We start from the raw sequence: 24,143 nt of genomic DNA on the forward strand, positions 1-24,143 counted from the left end.
CTTGTGTGTGTACTGCTGAGATCGGGTGTTCCAAACAGTCTACTCAGGCTGTCAATCCCTTGATTTGGCTGTGGGCTTGGGGATCCTGGGGACATTTGGGGCTCCATAGACAATTCAAGGCATTCCTATGGGCAAGTCACCATTCTCTCCAGGCCTCGCTTTTACACACTATAAAGCAGGTGGGGGAGGGAGACAGGGTCCTAGGACTCAAAAGGCAGCAGAACAAAGTGGATCAGGTCATGGTGCTGGGTTCAAATCTCAACTGGCTAGTTACTAGTTGAGGCCCCCTGGGGAAGCTCCCAACCTCCTGAGCCTTATCAGATCTGAAGTGTGAGCATTCAATGAAATAAGCCATGTCAAGATGAGAACACCACCTTTACAATCAACTCAGATCATCCAAGAACTGAAGCTGGAGTGCACATGGGACAGCTTCTCTCTCCATGCCTTAGGAGGAGTGCCCATGCTTCCTTCTGCTGCAGAAAAATAAGTGCCTATTCTACCTACTCTATACACGTGTATGGGAGAGCTAACAATCAACCATCCCTACTACAGGTAGCACAAACCTGTAGTCCCAGCTACCTGGGAAGCTGAAGCAGTGGATTGAAAGCTCAGGACCCGCCTTGATTGTTACATGAGTCTAAGGGCACCATCCTAGGCAATTTAGTGAGGTCCCATCTCAAAATAAAAACCCTGATACAGTTCAGCAGTGAAGCATGTACCTAGTACATGTGCTACCTTGGGCTCAATCCCCAGTAAAACACACACACACACACACACACACACACACACACACACACACACACACACACACACACAGCCTTTCTAATGCCCTATATCCCATTTCTTGGTGCCTGTCTCCTATGGGTCAGTAGGGTACCACATGGTTAGTAGTTCCCTCTCCTTCCATCTGGTCTAAGGGTTAGCTCCCATCTGTGTAATAAGCACCTTCCTATATGCAACATGAATGTGTGAAGTCGGGCCCTGGAAGAGGACACACAGCACATACTCATGAGGACATGTGTGTGGGTTTCCCAGAGCAGGAGGAAGCCCCAGGGTCTGCCTGGAAGGGGAAGGCAGGGGTGATTTCCTTGAGGGACCCCTCCCTCTCTCTCATCACAAACTTGTACTAAAGACTCATTGTGTGGCAGGCCCAGAACTGGACCTTGGAGACATAAAGATAAAAAGGACAGGTTTCCTGGATCATGTGTCTTTGATTTCAAGGAAAGCTCTAGGTAGGAAGGGATGGGTTTGTTGTGGCTTGGGGAGCTGCCTGGATAGGTGATGGCAGCAGTTTAGAGACCTGTCCCAGTAGGTCAGGGGACGCCATCAGAAGAGTGGCTCCCTCGGGAGCTCCCCCTGGTATGTGGGGGACAGGCAGCACTCTGTCTTGTTGAGTGGTAAATTTCACAATGTGAGTCATCCTTGAGACTGGCCGTTTGTGTAAGATGCCCTGGGCCCTTGGGGGTCAGGCTCTAGATATCTGTGTAAGACATCCCACTCGGGTTCCAGATGGCCATGGCCTGATTGTTAGTGTGGACCCTTGCCATTATGTTTGCCTTTTGTCTCTGCAGCCCTAATAATGGTGCCCATGTAAGTGTCTGTTCACCCTGATGGCATTTCTTCTTACTGTGACTCCTCAGTCAAGTAGGGTTGAGGCTAGCACTTCCTGGGTACCAGTATCATCTTAACCTTCCTAACACCTCGGAGAGGGATGAAGCAGGACTCAGAGAGGCAGAGTTAGACAGGGGATGCTGTGATTAAAGGTGTGTGCCACCACTCCAGGCTGCTGCTTCTTCCTCCTCCTCCTCTCCCTCCTCCTCCTCCTCTTCTTCAAAGGAAATAAAAGTAGTGTGGGCAATAGGGGCCTCTCTAGGCCGTAGAAAGCCTCCGTAAGGATCGACAACTTCATCTAGGTGATGGTGGTACACACCTTCAATCCCAGCACTTAGGAGGCAGAGGCAGGTGGATCTCTGGGAGTTTGAGGCCAGTCTGGTCCACAGGGCAGGTTCCAAGACAGCCAGGGCTACACAGAGAAACCATCTCAAAAAAAAACAAAAAAACAAAACAAAACAAAACAAAAAAAAGGGTGGGGTGGGGTGGGGTGGGGGATCAACAACCTCTAGGATGGCAGTTTCTAGTTTCTTCCTCACCTTCCTCACAAAAGCAACTGAAAACAAAGGCCTGGTGGGGATTTCCTCCCAGGAATAGGGCCTTCTGACGGACTGGTCCAATAAATTCCAAGTTGGATCAGGACACATTCACACCTCAGTTGTGGCTCAATCAACCACCATCCAGACTTTCTTCAAACTAATCAGCCCCAAACTAGGGGAGGAAGATCCTTCAAAGACTTCAAAACCAAACTAAACCGAAACACCAGCCCTCAAGGAGAGGCCAGGCTTCCGAGTGTCCCCTCTGCTTCCGGGAGGTCTTTCGTCTTTCTCTCCGTGTATTCGTTGTAGGTGTGCTTCCTTTCTCCTGTTAACAGCCATTTACAGGCCGGGGTGCAGGGGACCTGTAAGCCTGAACTCTTTTCCAGTAGAACTGGTCAGTTTAATGTGCTGCCCTGGAGCTCCAAGGGCTACATGACAGCATCTTTTAAAGAGCATTAATGTAATCCCCAAAGGTCTACAGTAAGAAGAGATGCCATCAGGGTGACGTTACCAGCAACACTATAGTGAACAGACACTTACGTGGGCACCATTATTAGGGCTGCAGAGACAAAAGGCAAACATAATGGCAAGGGTCCACACTAACAATCAGGCCATGGCCATCTGGAACCCGAGTGCGATGTCTTACACAGATATCTAGAGCCTGACCCCCAAGGGCCCAGGGCATCTTATACAAATGGCCAGCCTCAAGAAGAGTGACTCACACTGAGAAATTCAACAGGACAGCTCAAGGGCTGTCTGTTCCCCGATACCTTGGATGATAAGAATGGGGAATCTCCCCCTCAACTGCTATGAAAGTACTTACACCCCTTCCCAGTGGTGCTGTCCCCTCTCAGTGAAGTGATCTCCTCTTGGGATGGACCCATTGCCTTCATACAATGTATTTCAATAAACTCTCTGGTTCATTCATGTCTTAGTAAACTCTTTTACTGCCCAAGTCATCAGTCTTCTCTAAGCTGTTTCATAATGACAGTGACCACACTACTTTTTAGCTTGGTTTGATGGTCTGAAAGTGTCTCTGGAACCATTTGCCTAAGACAATCTAATTTCAGAAATTCAAGAGTGGACCAGAAGGAACTTAAGCTAGGGGAAGCCTGGAGCCCTCACACCACAGGAGGCTCCAAATGACTGGGGTTGTGCTGAGGGCAAAGGGCCTCCCGTGTCCCCCATGGGCTCTGGCCTTTGAATACCCCGGTTGGTGGTGCTGTTTGGGGAGGCTTAGGAGATGTGGCCATGATGGGGAAGTGTGTCCCTGGAAGTGGGCTTTGAGAGTTTAAAGACTCTTGCCAATGCCAGTTCTCTCTGTTTCTTGTTGCAGTTCAGCATGTAAGCTCTCAGCTTCTAGTGCCTGTCACTAACCCTGCCCCCACTGTCATGATCCCCTGACGTGATGGACTCTGACCTCTTGGAACTGTAAGCCCAAAAAAGTCGCCTTGGTCACGGTGTTTTATCACGGCAACAGAGGTAACTAAGACACCAACTGTGCACAGGCGATGGTTCCCCGTCACTCCAAGGGTATGGAAAGCTAGGCGAGAGGATGAGAGCTGTATACATATGAGGGCCATGGATGGCCATGTCCTGAGACACAGCCTGAAGGCCCACGCATCCCAGTACCTGGGAGTTTCTGGTCCCTGCTGCCTGCCCTCAAATCCCAGCCATCTTTTACCCTTCCTCCTCTTCTGACCCACAGCCCTGTGTGCCCAGGAGCCAAGCACACGAACCTTGTGCTTTGTCCCCCATATACTGGCTGAGTTGAACAGGCTGCTTATCCTGGCCAAGCAGGAGAATCACCTGGTGGCATTAACAGTAGTTCACAACCTCTGGTCTGTGGGACATGTGTCCCAGAATATCTATAAATGAAGCTAAGCACATTTGTAGATGATATCATGTCACAGTGTCTAAAGGTTAGACACCCCTAGTTTACAAGACCCTGATACCTGGGTGCCACTTCAGGGGAGTAGACTGTGCATCCAAGAAGACATGATGGTCACTTGAGGCTGTGCCAAGTCTAGACTCTAGAGTCTTGCTTCTCAAAGTGTGGACCATGGGCTATTAGCAAGCACAGGGACATTACCAGAGTTATCAAATGTAGTCAAGGCCACACACACCCTACATTCTCACCTGACAGATGGGGAAATGGTTCATGTGTATTATTCACAGGAGTGCTGATCCAGACGCCTGGTCACGTGTCTCCAACTCTCTGTCCTGCCACCCCCTGAGACTTGCAGGCTGTGGAGAGGCACCTTAGGCCTCATCTCTCCAGGAGTCCTCCTCTCAAGTGATCTTCCCTGTTCACTTTTCTGATGGTGCTGGGGATCGAACCCAGGGCCTTGTACATACTAGGCAAGAGCTCTACTTCTGAGCCACACCCTGGCTTCCACTGGTCCTTCTTATCCTCCTTCCTTTTAGGGGTTTATTGTAATGACCTGAGAACACCCAGGCAGTCTTGCTTCTCAGACACCTTTCTTGCTGAAGGTGCACAGGGAAGGGCAGGATAAATCCCAGCTCAGCTTCGTGGGTGTTTCCTAACAGTGGAGACCTTCACCCCACTTTCTAAAGTGTTTACCAGTGAGGTTGCAGCCCAGGTTTGAGGGTAGGAGGCTCAAGGTGAGTATACCCTCAGAGGGATTGTAGGCCTTCTGGAAGCGTCCCTGGGACAGGAGAAGGAAAGCCAAGCTGATGTATGAACAGAAATTTCTATTTACATCCAAAAGAAGGCTGTAGGCTCCTGAGGGCCTTTTCCTCCACCTCCAGGACTAGATTGTGCAGGAGGAGGAAGGCACCTCGGGAGACTCACCTCCTCCGGCATTCCTGGCTGCATGGGCATTCCCATCCCAGAAGGTGTCCAGGTGCCATTCCCAAATGGCTCCCAGTAGGCAGAGGACATGGGGAGGTTGCAAAAGTCCTTTCTTCCTGTCTGCAGCCCCTGACATTGACCCTGAGCCCCTGAGGGCAGCTGAGTTTCAGAGGCTTCAAGTAACACCTCACCATTGGAGCACAGCACGACTCTTTCCCCAGAGCCTTTAGCAGCTGAGTGGGTCAACTGGAATCTGGGCCCTGCCCAGGCTGCTGCCTCCTGCATTATTGATGTGCTGCCTGGCCACCAGGATGAATAATTCACCAGGACAAGGAAACAGGAGCCTCACCAACTGGAGGCATCCCGTCTCTTCCTACACCCCGTGGCTTTGTGTTTACTTTTCTGGTCTTAATGGGTCTATTTGAACCCCAGGATTTTCCTCCCACCTATGGGGGAGGCATGGGGAATGACCTCCTACGCTTGAAATTGGTCTAACCCAGGATGGATCTGCCAGCAACCTGGACACAGGGAGCCTCACCTCTCTGAGCCGATGAGCCTGGGGCCATATTGGAGACAATGCTGTTATATGGATGAGTGGGACATCCCCTGCCCTGGAGCCCATGTTGTTTATAATTAATGTTGGTTCCTGTCAGTGTCACCAAGGGCTTGGGAAGGGGGACAAGCTGGACAGCTCAGTGCTTCAGGAGAGTGGGTGCCTCTGAGAGTGGGGAGTCCTAGCCAGGGAGTCCTGGGTGGGGTGGGCAGGAAAGACATACAGAATTGCCCTGCAGTGATTTCTCCTACCTGATCAGAGTTCCTGAAATTCAGTCTCAGGGGCTTCCATGTAAGCTGGAAAGATGGGGGGGGGGGCACGACACATGGAGCTGCCGCAGCTGGGTAACAGTGGAGCTGCCAGTTCGTCCTGATACATGGGAGACTCTGAGCTCAGTTCTGGTCAACTGAATGTAGTTACTGAAGGCAATAGAATGCCTGACTCACAGGCCAAACTCACCTGTGCAAGAAATCGTGGCTTTTCCGGATAGTCTAATTTCTCCTTTGTCCCCGTTCTGCCAAGCAGAGGCTGAGGGTCACAGCAGTGTCACAGCAGGCTAAGGTGGAAATGATTTGGCCCTTGTTTAGGTCACCCCATTGTCCTTAATACCTGTGGGTGGTGCTGAGTTGGTCTTCATTCCCTGTTGTGGAATATTATTTTAAGGATGTAAAGATGTGTTGCATTTGTTTATGCTGTGGAATATTACTTTAACAATGTGAAGGTGTGTCGCATTTGTTTTACCTTGCCTGCCTAAGGCCCTTGATTAGTCTAATAAAAAGCTGAATGGCCAATAGCTAGGCAGGAGAAAGGATAGGCGGGGCTGGCAGGCAGACAAAATGAACAGGAGGAGAAATCTAGGTTCGAGAAGAACAAGAGAAAAGAGAAGGAGGAGAGAATGAGGGAGAGGGGGATATGTCCGGGGCCAGACACAAGAAGCTGTGAGAATAAGACATACAGAAGGAAAGAAAGGTAAAAAGCTCTGAGGCAAAACATACATGAAGAGAAACAGGTTAAGTTATAAGAGCTAGCAAGAAACTCTAAGCTAAGATCGAGCGTTCATAACTAATAATAAGTCTCCGTGTCATGATTTGGGAGCTGGTTGATGCCTAAAAGGAAGCCTGGCACACGTTCCCAAACTGTTGTTCTGCCCTCTCCTGCTTAGGGACAATTTAGCTGAATCCATTAGGAAACATGTTTGCTGAGCACTCACAACACAAACCCTGGTGTCCACAGGCTAGGATGGTTTTGTGGTCACTTAACAAGGCCGTGACAGGTGCATGACTGGGTGGAGGGGAACTTTGCATCGAGCCTCAGGTTTGATCCCTGTGAAGGGAAAGCAAAAAAGGTCCAGACGCGGGCGGTTCAGGCAGGTTCAAGGCCTCCATGATGTCATCATTCATGTCTCAGCCACCCTCATGGCATTTGTCTATGTAGAGACTATCTCATGGCCACAGGATGGCTGTTACAGTTCTAGCCACTGCATGCATCAGAAGGGAGAAAGGGGGAAGGCCTAAGGGCATGTGGCAGCTGAGTGGGCGGCCTCTGAAGAGCTTTCCTGGAGGTGCCAACTAGTAACTTTTGCCTTGTGTTCTCTGACCATGATGTGCCGTGGAATCAACCCAAGATGTAGACCAGTCACCGAAAGAAGAATTGCAAAGTGTCTCCCATGTGATAGCCTGCGCTGAGCTTCCAAACTTACATTCCAGTGTTTGGAGAGAAACAGATGCACACATATTCATAGTGTGTGGGGGAATAGGTGTTAGGAGGCATCTATGAACGCGTGTTCTAGGGGACCACGTGCTGATCAGTGCACTGAGAAAGACGCTTATACCATCCTGGTGTGTGGAAGTGCAGGTGTCCAGTCAGAGCCAGGCCACACATCAGGGTCCAGTTGGGCCAGTGTGGGGGTCCTCCTACAGTCATGTAGGGTCCTGGCCCGTTCAGTGATGCAGCCTGGTGTAGGTGGATCGATGGAAGAGGTGGGTTGAGTGACTACTGACATGCTGTGATAAATATCATCGGATGCAGAAGGGGCCATGAGGTCCCCAGCAGCCCTGTCCTATAGAAAAGGGCTTTGTCACCCTATAGAACACTCAGGATTAAACTACGTTGAGTTAAGTGGCCTGAGTGGTGAAGACTTCAGTGGGCCGATGGGCCTGAGACTTCCAAGATGGAGAGAACAGTCAGTATTCCTCAGTTCATGGGAAGCTGAGCTTTCTTTGAGAGGCATTCCCCCCAACCTGTTTTAGATCTGTTATCTCAAATATTTCTCTACTTTATTTAAAAATCTTTGTAAACATCCTTTGTTTATATAGTTGAGATTCCCTTATATGGGTCAGGTTGGCTTTGAACTTACATCCTTCTGCTTAGCTGAGGGTCATATCCTCCTAAAGTGACTGAACACACCTTGTGAACCATGCCTGTTTACTGACCCGGCTTTCCCACACTGCTGGACATACCTGTGTCTAGCTTTGCAGTCCTCACTTGTTTTTATGTCCTTAGATCAAACACTAAGCACATAAACTCTGAAGGCACTCCAGGGCATCTCCTGCTGGTCACACCTGAGTTCTGGGCTCTTCTGGGCTGGTGATGGCATTCAGAGCACAGCTTCCCACAAGGGCAGCTGATCTGGTCACTGTGGCAACCCAGGAGTCAGGAAGGGGGAAGATGCTCCTGGACGGGGCTGGAAGCCCATGCCAGGCAGTCAGGAGCCCGGCACTGAGGCTGTCTAGACAGATTGTTTGGGATCCCCTGGGAATGACAGCTGTCATTTTCCTCATAACTCGGGAGAGTGCCAGGTAACCAGAGACTCAGTTAGAAGTCCTATTCTTCACTGAGTATGCTTGCTGGGGGCAAAGGTCAGGCTGGGATGTTGAGTGGCTGGGGCTGAGTAGCCTTCACTCCCACTCAGGGCATGTGTGGTCCTAAAGGTCTCCCTTGCTTTTGCAGTTTTTACTGCATGGAGGTTTTCTTCTAGAAATAGCTCAATCTGGTTTAAGTTCTAGGCTTCTTCAGGAATTTGTAACTGGGATTCCCTTTTGCATAGTTGACCATCAGAAGTTTCTGGGTGAGAGGAGCCCTTGGCGTTTTTGGGACACTTCTGGGAATGTAGCCAGCAGGGGACCAGTGTCCCCGAGGTCCCTGACTGGTGGTGCAACCCTCACCCTGACTCTCAGACAGCTGTCCAATGCCGTCCAAATGTGGAACTTGGGGTGCAGCTCAGATGTTTGCCTATGATGTGTGAGTTTCAGGGTTCCATCCCAGCACCTCACAATGAAAGCCTCTGCCTCTGCCTCTGCTTCTCTGCCTCTCTGCCTCACTGCCTCTGCCTCTGCCTCTGCCTCTGCCTCTGCCTCTGCCTCTGCCTCTGCCTCTGCCTCTGCCTCTGCCTCTGCCTCTGCTGGGATTAAAGCTGTGTGCCACCATTCCCAGCCTTTTATTATTTTTTTATTATATCTTTTTGAAGCCTTTGGGTTTTTATTCCAAATACATCATATCATCAGAAACTTACATCAAGCCTTTATTCCTACATTACTTTTATAATTCATAATTTAATTTAAGAAATAAGAATGTATGAGGGAGGAAGAATTATTCCCCGTGATCCATTAGCTGAGTCAATCAATGTGAATATCTGAGCATTTGCCTCCAGGCTTTTAAAAGGGGGTTTGTTTTGAATATATAGTGAGAGTCACTTTGCAACAGGGTTTGGCTAAGTGCTCTCTGGCCGCCGGACTTCACAGAGCTTTTAAGCTGCAGGCCTCTTCTGTCCCTGCAGTGGGCCTCCTTCAGATGTTAGCCTTCCAGACTGAAATGCAGTACTGGGAAGTGAAACAGACTGGGAGAGGCCAGAGGGGCTGAGTGCCCAGGGGCCTGCTCTGCCCACTTGGCAGAAACTGCAGGGTGGCGCCACAGGAGGCCACCCTCCTGTCCCGTGCTTCAGAGTTCATGGTCCTGGGACTTAACACCCCAGACCTGGAAGCTGTTGTCAGGCTCCTGTCTCCAGTTTCCCCTCAGCCCCACTCTGTCCTTTGTCTTAATGCTGCCCTCCTGCCACCCCAGATGCAGAGGCCCGAGTCTGAACCCCAACCCTGTCCTAGTGACTGAACTCACTGTGGAGACACCTCTGAGTCTGTGTGTGTGTGTGTGTGTGTGTGTGTGTGTGTGTTTCCAGAGAAGGTTAACCGAGGAGGAAGACCCAACTGGAATGTGGGTGTCACCACTCCCTGGGCTGGGGTCCCTGACTGAATAAAGGGGAGCAAGCAAGCTTGGCCCCAGCGTGCATCTGTCTGTGCTTCTGGGACTTCAGCAGCCTCGCCTCTCGCCGCCATGCTGCCCTTCTCAGTCATGATGAAGGGCACTATCACACCTGAGCCAAAACAAACCTTTATTCCTGAAGTTGCCTTTGTCAGTCTCTAAGGTACCCACCCATCTGTTGGGGGTTGGGTAGCTGGAAGGCCCTAGTCTGCTAGGAGGTGGAGATATTCTCTAGAGAGGGGAACACACAGTTCCAGGCAGGCCAGGCTGTCCTCTGGGGGAACCACGCTGGATGAACTCATGTTTTGATGGTGGCCCGTGGGAACTGCTCTTGGGATGGTTAAACAGGCAAGAGGTAAACACACACCAGAGTGACAGAAGAGCGGCTCCTGTGCTGAGGGTATAATCATAAGCACAGTGCACGGCAGCAGGGGACACAGAAGGGGGATGCTGTCTCTGTACTCCGTGCCCTCCCCCCCCGTGAGCCCCCCTCTCAGGCCTGGCTGCGGGGAGGGGTGCTTTGTTGCTTCACTAGTTTCATTTTCCTTGCATCATGAATCCAGTCTCAGTGCAGCAAACTGGGAGAATGCAAAAGCCCAGGGAAGAGAATGACTTTTTCCCCACTTCCTGGGCCAGACTGCCTACACTCAGAGCCCCCAGCTCTTCCCATCAGCAGGCTCATCTGCAGTCTTGTTTACTGCCAGCTTCTTCCTGCTGCAATCCTAAAGCCCATGAGAGCAGAGGGGTGCGGGAGATGTCTGCTGTTTGCCAGGATAGAACACATAGTAGGTGCTTTGCTGCATGGTGAATGATGAGGGAGTGTCTGTGCTCAGGTGTGATCACACAGTTCCTGCTGTTTTGCCCATCGACTCCTTCCCTTCCTCCCCTTTTCCCTTCCCTCACTCCTCTCCTCCCCTCCCCTCTCCGTCTTCCTGGGCAGGTTAGGTTTATGTCAAGCTAGAGTCACCTAACAGGAGGGAGTCTCAACTGAGAAAATGCTACCTTGAGACTGGGCTGTAAGCAAGCCTGCAGGGCATTTTCTTCATCCGCGATTGATGTGGGAGGGCCCAGCCCATTGTGTACGGAAAGGAAGCAAGGCAGTGAGCAGCTCTCCTCCATGGCCTCTGCATCAGCTCCGGCCTCCACATTCCTGCCTTGCTTGGGTTCCTGTCCTCACTGCTTTTGATGCTAGGCTGTTGTATAGGATTTTGAGTGGAATCAACCCTTTCCTCCTGTTTTAGTCATTGTTCTGTTGCTGTGAAAAGACATTACCAACACAGCTCTTAGAAAGAATTTAACTGGGGCTTGCTTACAGTTTCAGAGGGTTAGTCCATTATCATCATGGGATGTGGCATGGCTGGATCACAGCAACACTCACCGGGCCGGAGCAGTAGCTGAGAGCTACATCCTGATCTACAGACACAGAGAGGGAGAGAGAAACTGGGCCTGCAATGGGCGTTTAAAACCTCAGAGCCCACCTCCACTGACACACCCCCTCCAACAAGGCCACACCTCTTAATCCTTCTAATCCTTTAAAACATTTCCACTCCCTGGTGACTAAGTATTCAAATATATGAGCCTATGAGGGCTGTTTTTATTCAAACCAGCACACCTCCCCAAGCTGCTTTTGGTCATGGTGTTTCATCACAGCCATAGTAACCCTGACTCACGCGCTTCTTTCTGCAGTCTCACCGGGTAGTCACGCTGGCCTCAGACCTGCAATCCTCTTGTCTTAGCCTCCATTTGCTGGGTTACAGGTGTGCATGACACCCAGCTTCCTATACTAATTTCTTTTACTTTTTTATAATTTGTTAATATTTATTCCCCACATGATTGCCATTTTGTTGTTTTTTAATTGAAACATTATTATTTGTATGTGTGTGTGTAACATGATGTGTGTGGGCATGTGTCACAGTGCATGTGTGGAGGACAAGTTTGTGGAATCAGTCTGTTTTCTTTCCACCTTTGTGTGGCAAGTGCTGAGCCATATTGTCAGTCTCTATACTAATTCTGGTACCTGAAATGTCGCTGGGTTCTTCCCTCCAAGTGGGATGGGGCTGAGGTCAGGCCCAGGATGGTGGCTTAGGTTCAGGATAGACAGGGAGGGCACAGAGAAGGTGGGTCCCTAAAAGGTGATATTTCAGTGCGAGGTTACCAAGAACTCTTCTGAGAGGAACCAAGTGGGAGCAGGCTCCTGTCAAGTCTCTGACTTACGGAAACCCCATGCTCGTACCCTTGGTGGTTCAGCCGCCCTGTGGAATCTTTGTCTCTGGGCCCCTGATAGTTCTGTATGTAAATCACAGAGGATCACAGGACTTGCTTGAGATCTCACAACTGGTGAGTTATGGAGTTGAATGGGAATTGCAGATGCAATAATAAAAGCTACTGCTTAGGGAAAACATCAAATCAGAATCCTAGGCTGTGTTGTAAAGAGGCATTCAATTACAAAGGAACTGTGGAGATGTTTCAGAGAGCTAAGTACCCTTTGCATTTGGACTCTGTGGAAAGCCTTAGCCTGGGCTGGTGAGGAAATGGATTTCATCAGACTGACTTCCGGGACCAGGGCTGGCCAGCTGATTCATTAATGGAGGCAAAGTTCCCAGGGACTTTAGAATGGGGTGACCCTTGTTCTTGCATGAAACATGAAGACGAGGATGTCGGCTGTCTGGTGTGGTGTGTGGGCTTTGCCCATCTGAACTGCAAAGTTCAATAGAACGAAGGCAATTGTGAAAACATGCAATGAAGGCAGAGAGGGCCGGAGCCCCTCACTTACATGCATTCACCGCCTCATTCAAACCAAATGCTAATGACGCTTACTAATTCAAAAGGAACTTCCCACAGCTCTTGGTCTTCCTTCTTTCAATACTACAGATTTCTCAGTGCTTCAGAGATGGTCACTGAAATGGACAGGCTCCATCATGAGGTGACCATGCTCCAACAGAGAATCCCCACAGGTCAGGGGCAGGAGGTGGCTTAGCAGTGTCACTGGCCTTGCAGAAGACCCACGTTCAAGCTGCTGTGTGTGAGTGTTTTGTCGGCATGTACACGTGCACTATATGCATGCCTTATACCTGTGGAGGTGAAGAGGGCATCGGATCCCCTGAAACGAGCTGTGGATGGTTGCGAGCCCCATGTGGATGCTTGAAACAGCTCTGGTCCTCTGCAAGAGCTGCAAGTGCTCTTAACTGCTGAGCTGTCTCCAGCCCCCAAATAAATAAAAAATAAAGCAGGGTAGGTCTTTAAGTTGCCCTCCTACACACACACACACACACACACACACACACACACACACACACACACACACACACACACAGAGTCAGGCTTCTTCCCTTATTGGCCCTAATGTTGCCTGTCTCCTTTCTGGTCACCTACAGCCGTCTGTTACCCACCCAGAGCTGTATGTGGGCTGGATTTACTTCCACAGGCCACACCATCACCTTGCCTCTTCTTTTGGTTCTCTGAACCCAGTGCTTTATACACGCTGGGCACAGGCTTCTGCAATGAGCTGAACCCCAGCCCAATTATGATTTTATTTTGTTTTGTTAGATAAGGTTTTCCATCCTCCTGCCTCAGCCTCCCGAGGGCTGGAATTCCAGGCTTATACCACCAAACCCAGTTCCCACCTTTAATAAGAAGCCTTAGCACTCACATCCCTGGATTCTTACTCATGTTCCTAGCAGCTTGGAGCTCAATCCTGGCCCAATTAGTGGCCCCAAATGGTCCATTCGAATCAGGGGCAGAGTCCTGCCTGTCCAAGGGAGTCCCCAAGGAACTTGTGACGCAGCAGGTGGCACCCCAGAGTCCTCTGCCCTGCCTCCCTTCCCAGAGGCTTCTCCCCAAGCAGATGATGGGGAAGTCGGCCCTGGAGGCTCATCCTCTGTTAGACACATGGTCCTTCAGAGGTAGAAGTCTCCTTGGAATCTTCTCCCTGATGGAAGGAGGGATTCTGTGACACAGACAGACATCAAGAAGCTCCCAGGATGAAGGCATAGCAGGACATGTAGTTGGAGAGTAGAGATGAAACGGTCCTCCCTATTACACAGTGGAGGAGAGGGAGCCATGAAACATTTTCACCAATAACCCTATGGTCAATGCCATTCCACCCAAAAGCTTCTTTAAATTTTATTTGTTCTTTTTTTTTTTTTTTACATTTATCCATTTATTTGTGTGGTGGAGGGGTGTGTGTGTGTGTGTGTGTGTGTGTGTGTGTGTGTGTGTGCATTTGGGTGAGTGTGGCAAGCACTTGCCATGGTGTGTATGTGGGGGTCAGAGTACAACTTGTGAGAGTCAGTTCTCTCTTTCCACCATGTGGTTCCTGGGGGCCATATGCAGGTCATCAGCCTTGGCAGCAAGCCCCATTACCCACTGAGATATTTCATTGGATCCAGATATTCATTACGAGAGGCACATACATCAGATGTGGTGGCACATGTCTTTAATCCCAGAACTCAGGAGTCAGAGACAAGTGGATCTCTATGAGTTTGAGGCCAGTTTGGCCTACAAACTGAGTTTCAGGTCAGCTAAGGCTAGATAGAGAAAGAAAAAGAGAGAGACAGACAGACGAGCAATGTTTTATGAGAATCCACTGCTCACATTCATATACCTTTTGTTTGAGTCTCATGACTATGTATTTTACTCATAATTTTTTTTTTGGTTTTTCGAGACAGGGTTTCTCTGTGGCTTTGGAGGCTGTCCTGGAACTAGCTCTTGTAGACCAGGCTGGCCTCGAACTCACAGAGATCCACCTGCCTCTGCCTCCCGAGTGCTGGGATTAAAGGCATGCGCCACCAATGCCCGGCCTACTCATAATATTTTTAAATATTCAAAATTTTGTGTGTATATGTGTGTGTGTATACATGATCTGAGTATGGAGGTGAGAGAAGAATTTTGGGGAGTTATTTCTCTTCCATCTTGTTGGTCTGGTCTCTCTTGTTTATGTAATTTTTCATACTCCGGGTAATAATTCTGTAACTATGTGTTGCTTTTGTTTATGCTGCGTTAGTTTAACTACGTAAAGATGTGTTGCTGTTTCACCTTGTCTGCCTAAGGCACCTGATTGATCTAATAAAAATCTGAATGGCCAATAGCTAGGCAGAGGAGGGATAGGTGGGGCTGACAGGCAGAGAGAAAAGGGGAGTCAGTCAGCCAGGCACCAGCCAGCCTGGGACCCGGCAGCCAGACACAGAAGGAGGAAAGCAGGATGGATAGTACACAGATGAGGTAATGAGCCTCATGGTAGCACATAGATGAATAGAAATAGGTTAAATTAAGTTTAAAAAAAACTAGCTAGAAGCAAGTCTAAGCTAAGGCCGAGCATTCATAATTAATAGTAAGTCTCTGTGTCATGATTTGGGGACTTGTGGTTCAAGAAAGCCTGCTACACGTGTGTCTTCACTGTCCATGCCCCTGTAGAAGTGCTGGGGTAACTGGTGCTTGCCACCAAATAGGACTGTTCTGGTCCCAGGCTTTCAACTCAGGTCATCCGGCTTCTGTGACAAGTACTTTTCTCTACTGAGCCATCTCAAATTACTTTAGCTAATTTATTTATTCTTATCATCTTTTGCAGCTTTGAGATTGAATCCAGGACCTTGTCTATGCCAGGCAAGCATTCTATCACTGAGCTATATCCCCACCCCAATAATGCATTTTATTTTATCTATTTTGAGACAGGGTATTTCACTCTGTGGTTCTGGCTGTCTTGGAACTCACTATGTAGATCAGGCTGGCCTTGAACTCAGAGAGATCCACCTGCCTCTGCCTCCTAAGTTCTGGAATAAAAGACATGTGCTATCACACCTGCCCCAGTGTTCAAGGGCTCCCAGTTTGTCCATATCATTACCAGAACTTGTTGTTTATTTCTTCTAATAGCAGTCATCCTGTTGAGTGTGAGTTGTAAGCACATGGTTTTATGTCCTGTCTATTGCCCTCATCGACAGGCGCTAAGGGACTGTGTGTGGACACTGTCAGACAACAAGTTCTGCCAATGAAAGGCAATGAAGTGTTAACGAGATCTAAGAACGTCGGAGAAATACCACATGTGTACATTACAAGTGGGCAAACTGCAGAGCTGGTGCTCTGATTGACTCATATTCAGGTAGGTCCAGACCAGAATCCAGCAGGGTTTTCAAGGCATCTAAGATGTTCTGAAATGTATATAAAATTGCAAAGGACTAAGAAGTAGCCCAGACAACCCTGAGGAAGATGAACATATCTGTAAGATTTATGCCCCTACATGTCAAGACACATCATACAATTTTAGTAATTATGATAGTGTGGTACTGAGTCGGGAGTCGAAAAATAGGCCAGTGGGAAAGCTGGGAACATCTAGAAGGAGGTGGATACAGTTACTGAATTCTCAGCACAGTGGGTGGTCTAGCCTAATGAGGGCAGGAAGGCTCTCCACAGGAAAGTGAGTCTTGCCTTCTGCCTCACATCACAGACAGAAATCAACTGCAGAAAAATAACACCCCTAAACATGGAAAACAAAACAGGACAGCTCCTGGAAGAATTCACCGGGGCATGTCGGAGTTGGAATGTTCACTCATGGGTAGTTGAAATGGAGATTGGGATGACCATCTAAAAAGACCTGTTAATAATTTTTCCTGAGACTGAATATTCGCATAAGACTTCTCTAGAATGTTCAGAGCATCATGGCTTATAGCAGTTCGGATTTGAGAGTAAAAGGCAGCCTAAGCTCGGCATGGTAGTTTATACCTTAAGCTGGGCATTGGGAGGTAGAGGCAGGAGGATTGCTACAAATGTGAGTCCAGCCTTGGCTACATAGTAATACCCTGTCACACATACACATGCCCACTCAACAAACAAAACAAAACAAAAAACTCAACCAACAATCAACTAACTAACCAAAGAAACAACTAACAAACCAAGAATGTCCCCAAATTCCTGATCCTCCTGCCTCCATTTCCTGAGTGCTAAGATTATAAGAACATGTGGTTCTGGGGCTTGAACTCAAACTTCATGTGCTCTAGATACTTCATTATCTACCTGTTTGTCTTTTATTTTTACTTGTTTTTCTGACAAGCCTCACTATGTAGCCCAGGCTGAGCTTCAACTTTAACTTCCCCAAATGCTGGAGGCTTTGAGTTTAAAAGGAGCTTATCTCTTCAAATAGTTACTGTAACAATGATCCTTTGAGTGATTAATTTACCAATTAATTAACCAACACTGGTGTGCAGTGAAGATCCAATTTGTATACATTGTATAGCCCAGGTTGGTCTTGAACTAACTCAAGACAGGTCTCCTGCTTCTGCCTCCCAGGTGCTGGGATTACAAGTATGTATCGTTACACCTGGCTTTTTGGCCTACTTTAAAAGAGAACCATGCTCTCAGTACTCTGAGTTCGAGACCAGCCTAGTCTACAAGAGCTAGTTCCAGGACAGTCTCCAAAGCCACAGAGAAACCCTGTCTTGAAAAGACAAAAAAAAAAAAAAAAAAAAAAAAAAGAGGGCCATGCTTATTTTTTCATTTTGGGTTCTCCTCCTTGGCCTTTGTCAGTATATCCTCAAGTTCAAAAAAATAGCTAAGTGTTCATTAGTAAACTGGAGAGCGACCCTCAGTCCAATTCATAAAACAGACAGAGGGAAAGAACCAGGCTGTGCACTTAGCAGTGGAGGGGTGAACAGAATGGTCTGTTTCCAGGATCTTTAAAAGGAAAAGCCAGTGAGGCTCACTTATTTATAATGGGCTGAAACTTGGCAACCATAGTTTAAAAGTGTGTGTATGTAGACTTGAAAAATTAATCAGGCTCAGCCATCTGCACAAGGAAACAGTGCAGCTTTTGCAAAACACAATGCATATGAAGAATTAATGGCTCAGAAAGTTGTGGGCATTGTTATGTGAAGACACTGGCCACAAGGCAGTGTGGGCGGGGGTTCTCAGTGGCAGAGAGCTCATCTGGTATGTGTGAGTGTCCACGTTTAATACTTAGCACTGAAAAGACGGGGATGGGGGGAGAACGGGGGGGTATTTTATGATACATGATCCAATTCTGTAAAAGGAGGAGGGGGACCGGAGAGACAGCTGAGTAGTTAAGGGCACTGGATGCTCTTCCAGAGGAATCAGTTTAATTCTAAGCACCCACCTGGCAGCTCACATCCATCTGTAACCCCAATTCCAGGGGATCCAGCACCCTCTTCTGGCTCCTTTGGGTACTATGCATGCACATGGTGTATAGACATACTTGCAGGCCATACAACCACACAACAAAATAAAATGTAAAAATGAAAAACTAAAATGTGTAAGGTGATTAACCATCACCAAATGCTGGGGAATACACCTTTCCTCCCCCTTTAATACTCAGTCCATGTGCTCTACCATGAAAACCACTATTCTTTTGTTGGAAAAATGTAATTTAAAATAGTCAGGAGCTGAACAGTGGCCTGGTCCATAAGAGCTTATCATTTTCAACAGGTTACATGGAGCTTCTGGCTGAGGTTGAATGTCACACTACAATCAGTGCCATCCTCCCTGCCATACAGTACTGCCTCGGACAAAGAGCTTCTTGGAGGCAAATATAGTCAAATATGAATTTGACAGAAGTTCATCCAGGGGAATGGGGATGTAGCTTAGTTGGTAGAGCATCTGCCTAGCCTTCAGGAGGCCCTGGGTTTGAGCCTCAGCACCATGTAAACTGGGCCTGGTGGGGTACACCTGTAACCCCGGCACTCAGGGGCGGGGGCAGCAGGAGTAGTCAAGGTTTCAGCTTGGTCTCCATGAGGGACTGTCTAGGAGACAAATTTTAATTATGTGAAATTTTTATGACCTAATTAATTAATGGATTGGATCAAAGAGCAGGGCCCGAAAAGAGCCCCAGTGAGGCCTTAGATGAGAAAACTCCCTGTTAACTCTCCTTCGCTTTCTCAGAAGACCATGACCTTGCATGAGGTGCTTGCTCCCATGCTTGCCAGGTCTGCTGCCTCTGCAAACCTGCCTCGTGCCCCAGGCAGGAAGCAAAAGGAAACAACACAACCTTTTAAAATTCTATTTATTTATTTTTAAGTCTAAGCAAAGTGGGTCTCTGAGATTCCAGAGGCCATCTTCAGCAGGGACAGGTCAGGATATCACAAGACTGGAACAGCATTCTGTTCAGTAGGAATACCACCGGCCTGCTTAGAGGAATCCTAGCCCAGACATCTGCCAACTGTGCAGCACCATAAATGATTGAAAACAATCGGATGCAAGATGCTCACAGTTCCATTAATGGCTCAGCGCTCCAATTTCCTACCAGTGAGGAGTTTCTGAAGCGCTCTTGGCTAAGCAGGAAACCTCTGTATATCCATTAAGAGATACGCCTTCAATACTGATGTTTTCAAAGTAGCCTATTTCTTTTTATAAAAATATAATTTAGGAGGCTGGGGAGGGAGGAAGGGAGAGAGGGAGGGAGGGAAGGAGGGAGAGAAGGAGGTAGAGAGAGAGAGGGAGAGAGAGGGAGGGAGGGAGGGAGGGAGAGAGAGAGAGAGAGAGAGAGAGAGAGAGAGAGAGAGAGAGAGAGAGAGAGAGCGTGTGAGCAAGAAAGAGCTCAGTGGTTAAGAGCATTTCTTGCTCTTGCACTGGATCTGAATTTGGTTCCCAGCACCCAGATGGTGGCCCATAGCCCCCTGTAACTCCAATTCCAAGGATATGACTTCCTCTTATGACATTTTCAGGCACCACACAAACACAGTGCATAGACAAACATTCAGGCAAGACACTCATACATATAAGATAAAATAAAAAATTTTAAGTTAATATATATATATTTTTTAGAATATTAAAATATACTATCTGTGTTGTGTATAGAATCAAGTCCTCCTTGTCTGTCTGTGACCTCCAGCCTGTCATTCTTTTCCCCCAGGCCACTTTGCAAACCATTTTCTTGAATATCTTTCTTCATATTCTACATATAAATCTGTGAAAATGAGTAAAATATTTGGTCAAGCAGGCTGAGTTCAAGGCCAGACTGATCTACATATTTGAGTAGTTATTTTTACCAAGAAAAGATATTTGGTGATAGATAAACTCATGAAAAGACACCCAACATCCTCAGCAAACAGGAAAATGCATACTAAGGCACAGTGGGCTGTCATTATGTATCTTATACAATGTCTCAAACTTCAGATTAGACTAAACACTGGTGAGGCTGAGGGTGAACAGGGCTCCCTGTGGCAAGTGGCCCAAGCTGAAGAACAGCTTAGCATTTCTTGCCACCACGGCCCAGCTGTTCCACTCAGGCATGGATCAGAGCAAGGAAGTCAGTGTCCATGAAACTGACTGTTGTGGCAGCTTCGAGTGTAATAGCCCCATCCTGGGAACAATCCAAAGTGCAACAGCAGATAAGAAGCTGAGAAATTTCTATCCCATTCCAATAATGGGATGCTTCTCAGCAAAATCAGAAGAGGTCCATGGCTGGCTGTATGCTCGGACATGCAAACAAACAGTGAAAGCCAGACTTTCCCATCTTGAAGGAAAGAGCAATTGGTCTCTTTGTAACTCCATTTATAGAAAACTCCAGAAAAAGCAAACTCACGGTGACAAAAAGCAGAGCAGAGTTGACTGGAACTGGGCAGAGAGAAATTTCAAGGGGCACAAAGGGACTTGTAGGAATACCACTCTATAGTATCTTGGCTATAAGCCACGGTGTCACAGATGTATGTCATACATCTAAGTGACCATTTGCCAAGTTGTTAGAGTATTGCATGGGCTGGTGAGACAGTTTACTGGGTAAAAGTACTTGCTGCTCAAGCCTGAAGACTTGAGCTCAAGCCCCAGAACCCATAGTGGAAGGAGAGAATGGACTGCCTGAAGTTGTTCTCTGATCTCCACATGTGTGCTGTGGTGCACACACCCACACTCACACATAAACATCACACACACACACACACACACAGATAACATTAAAAATAATAAATTGTAGTCATTGCATTTATTTCATTTCATTTATTTCATGTCAATTGCACCTCATTACAGCAATTTTTTTCTTTAAGCATGAGTATATCCCATAGTTTCCCTCACTTGGGAAGGACCAAGTACAACTTGGGGATCGATTGTTCCTCTCCTTTCTTTCCATTTCTCCACTGAGCTGTTTAGGTTACATCCAGTCTTTCCCTGTAGAATTGGCTGTGATGCATCTCTTTGCATCTATAAGATCAGTCCTTAAGAGTGGAAACACTCCATCAAGGCTTCTGTTCATTTGTGACCTTGAAAGGTGATCTGAAATGACTCCATTTCTCTCACACACCCTCACCTGGCCCGTCTGAAAGGAAAGCAGTTTGCTCCTCAGTGTGGAAGAGGTGGCTTTCCTTTGGGGAGTCCTGCTTGCACTCAACTCGTGGCTTCCAAAGTTTCTTTGGGAACAGGAAAGTCTTGAATCAGCTGTGGATAGTCAGGACACCACTTCGACTTTCTGACTGAGCACTGAAGGGCTGGGCTGAAGGGACACCTGCGTTATCGAAGAGGAAGGGGTGTCCGCCATTAGTCACCAAGGTGTACCGCACTTTAAGGGAGACCATGTCTCCCCTCCCCATATCCACTGAGCATGGAGTAATGTTCTCTGCCCTGGGGTACAGAAGGATGGCTCAGGACAGCTCTGTCAGTCGAGGTGATCACAGTTCCCGAGTGGGAGACCCAGAAGCACCTGGTGAATAGAATGACAAGGGACTAAGTGCTATGTTGGGAGTGCAGGGAGCACAAAGGAAATGAAGAATCACAGAGGAGAGGCAGGCCAGGGAGGTTTCTGCCAATGGCCATTTGGGTGTGCCCTGAGCTGAATATTGGTGTCTGTCATGAAATTGAGCCCCCCACATGATGGTCTTAAGAAGTGAGAGCTTTTAGGCAGTCAGTTCTGGTGGAGGGGCCCCCACGAACGGCATCCTTGTGAAAGCCATAGGGAGCTTGCTCTCTCTGCCCGGTGAGGGGACAATGGCCTTCCACAAGCTGGGGTGGACTCTCACCAGACAACAGGTCTCTGGATCCTCCATCTTGAAATCCCCATCCTCTGAGACTGTGGTAATTTGTTATAGTAGCTGAAAAATGAGACAAAAAGGCTTTGAAATTGAGCTAAAATTCACATAATAGAAAATGAATCACTTCCAAATGAGTGTATAATTCTCTCCCATTTAGTATATCCCTATTATCCCTAAAGGAAACCCGGTGCCCGCTGAGTATTTGTTCCTTATGGGTGGGTTTTAAAGTGAGATACATTTCATATCAGGCTTGGAAAGAACACTCTGGAGTGATGTGTCTGACTTATGGGTGAAGGGCTGACAGGATGACAGGATGGATGGGATGCAGAGCAGGACGATGGCCGTGGAGACCTTACATGCCCAGCTCTATCATGGAGAGCGAGGCTGGACCCACTTGACGAATCTCCTCTTTGAGCTTTCAGCTTCCACAAAAATTCACCGTGTGGTCAGGGGTCTAGTACGGACCTGATGTCTTCCCAAACAGTCAGGGCTGAGAGAGTGGGGAGCTCTACACAGCCCAGGAAGCAAAGGCAAACAGGTGCAAAGGAACAGAACACGGAGTGGCTTTGAGATGTGGCTCTGGCACCAAGGACCAGACACTTCTGCTTAGAAACTCAATGAGCCAAAGGCAGCTACTGTTCTATGGGGGACCCTGGCAATTTGAACACAGTGTTTAGTCTTATATTATTTCTGAGCTGTAGGAGAAAGCGACTCTACTGAAAAAAAAAAAACCAGTGTGTATGTTAAACAGATGTTAGCACACACCTTGGGGTTAGCTCTGGTCAACCAAGACTCCTCCTTGCTAAATTACCACTGATGTGGGATGCCCCTCTGTATGCTGTGAACATGTTTCATTACCATTAGTTAATAAAGAAGCTCAGGATATGCCTGAGCCATTGGTCAAACAATTACAATTAGTATGAAGCCTCTGAGTGTTTATTCGGGAACTGGCAGGCAGGGGAGAAACCTCCATTTACCACCATCTTTAGTTCAGCTGCTCACAAAAGGTCATCATGGCTGGACTTGCTGACAGCTGTTGTTTCCTCATAGAAGGAGGGGTAAGGGAGGGTTGTGCAACCCTCACAGGAGCATCCGGCTATGGCTCCCAACCAGTTGGATACAGTTTTGTCTTAATCGCTCATGGTCTTGGGCACAGTGGGGGGTGTGGCTAGAGTATTTAGGCAGGGAAGGTGTGAGGAGGAGGTGTCATTCTCCATGCTGGGGGCAGCTCTGCCATGACTGCTTTATGGTCATCCACACTCCTGTTCATAACCTCTTATCCTTGCTCTGTAAAAGAGCCCAGCAGACGTTGGCTCCCCAGAGTGAGCTCAGTGGAATCGAATCCTACCTGGGTTTGACTGTGGAGTACAGAAGGAGGGGTAGACTTTGTTTCTGTCTCTCCCATGGAAGGAATTTTAGCATCACTTGGCATGCAGCTTTCAGTAACCAACAAAACCAAGGATGAGTTTGGAAAGAGAAATAGTGGTGTCCATGACATGGAGAATGACACAAACAACCAAAGTGATGTCGCATGGGGCGGGGGTAGGGTGTTTGCGGAGGAAGTTTTGGCATGGTGGTATGTCCCTGTAGGGCTTGTGGGGGTAGTGGCAGGCCACTTGGGTGGGGGATGTGTGTGTGTGAAATCCTGGATGACAGTCTTCTGGGTCAGTGTTTCTCAACCTGTGTGGTCTCCATCCCTTGGGGGGCAAATGACCCATTCACAGGAGTCTAAAGGGGTCACATAAGACCATCAGAAAATACAGATATTTACATTATGATCATAACAGTAGCAAAATCACAGTTATGAAGTAGCAACGAAATTGCCTTTATGGCTGAGGGTCACAGAGACATGGGGAACTGTATGAAGGGAGGAAGCATTGGGAAGGTGTTGGTAATAGAGTGGTACCCCTGCTTGGTGGGTAGGATCCTGGGAGTATGGAGATACTTTGAGAACAACCTGATGTCTAGAGCAGTCAGGCCCTGGGAGTAGCACATCATGGGCAGAGGCAGCCTGGTTGCTGTTACGGAGAGCAAGAGGACAGGCGGAGGTGGCTGTCCACAGGGAGATGGTGTGTTTACAGAAGGAATTGCAATAAAACCATGTGGCCAGCTTTCTCCACATTAGCCTCTGAACTAGCAGGAAAATTGGGTAAGAGGATGAAGTGGAGGTTTTGGCTTACTGCTTCTCGAGACTGGGGAGGGCCAAAGGGTAAAAAGAACAGAGATCATGTCTGTATTATCTGTATTAATGAGTCCTTCCTGGAACCCTGGGGAAGAGGAGGTGACAGGAGATACCCCTTAGGTGCAGCCTTTGGTACAGAGAAGGGAAAAAAAATCCAAGATCAAGCATGTAGCCAGGGGCTCAAAGGCAGCCTGGTGTGAGAAAACCAAGCTCATCAGAGAACGACCAG

The 24,143-nt window shown here is 48.1% G+C and overlaps 1 protein-coding gene across 3 annotated transcripts in view; it reads right to left on the minus strand.

Annotated features, from left to right (window-relative positions):
- Positions 1-20,692: 20,692 nt before the first annotated feature.
- The window catches only part of Gosr1 (golgi SNAP receptor complex member 1), a 42,657-nt gene continuing 39,206 nt past the window's right edge, over positions 20,693-24,143 (minus strand). For 2 of the 3 annotated variants that reach the window (XR_005878320.1, XR_005878318.1), the window contains exons 10-11: positions 21,721-21,792; positions 20,693-21,404 (exon numbers count right to left, since the gene is read on the minus strand). The gene's annotated coding sequence lies outside the window, so the exon portion shown is untranslated. The remainder of the gene's footprint in view (positions 21,405-21,720; positions 21,793-24,143) is intronic. The other variant, XR_005878319.1, reaches the window with a different exon arrangement.

The sequence above is a fragment of the Mesocricetus auratus genome, unplaced genomic scaffold, assembly GCF_017639785.1.
Source record: "Mesocricetus auratus isolate SY011 unplaced genomic scaffold, BCM_Maur_2.0 Super-Scaffold_100007, whole genome shotgun sequence".
NCBI classification, from domain to species: Eukaryota; Metazoa; Chordata; class Mammalia; order Rodentia; family Cricetidae; genus Mesocricetus; species Mesocricetus auratus.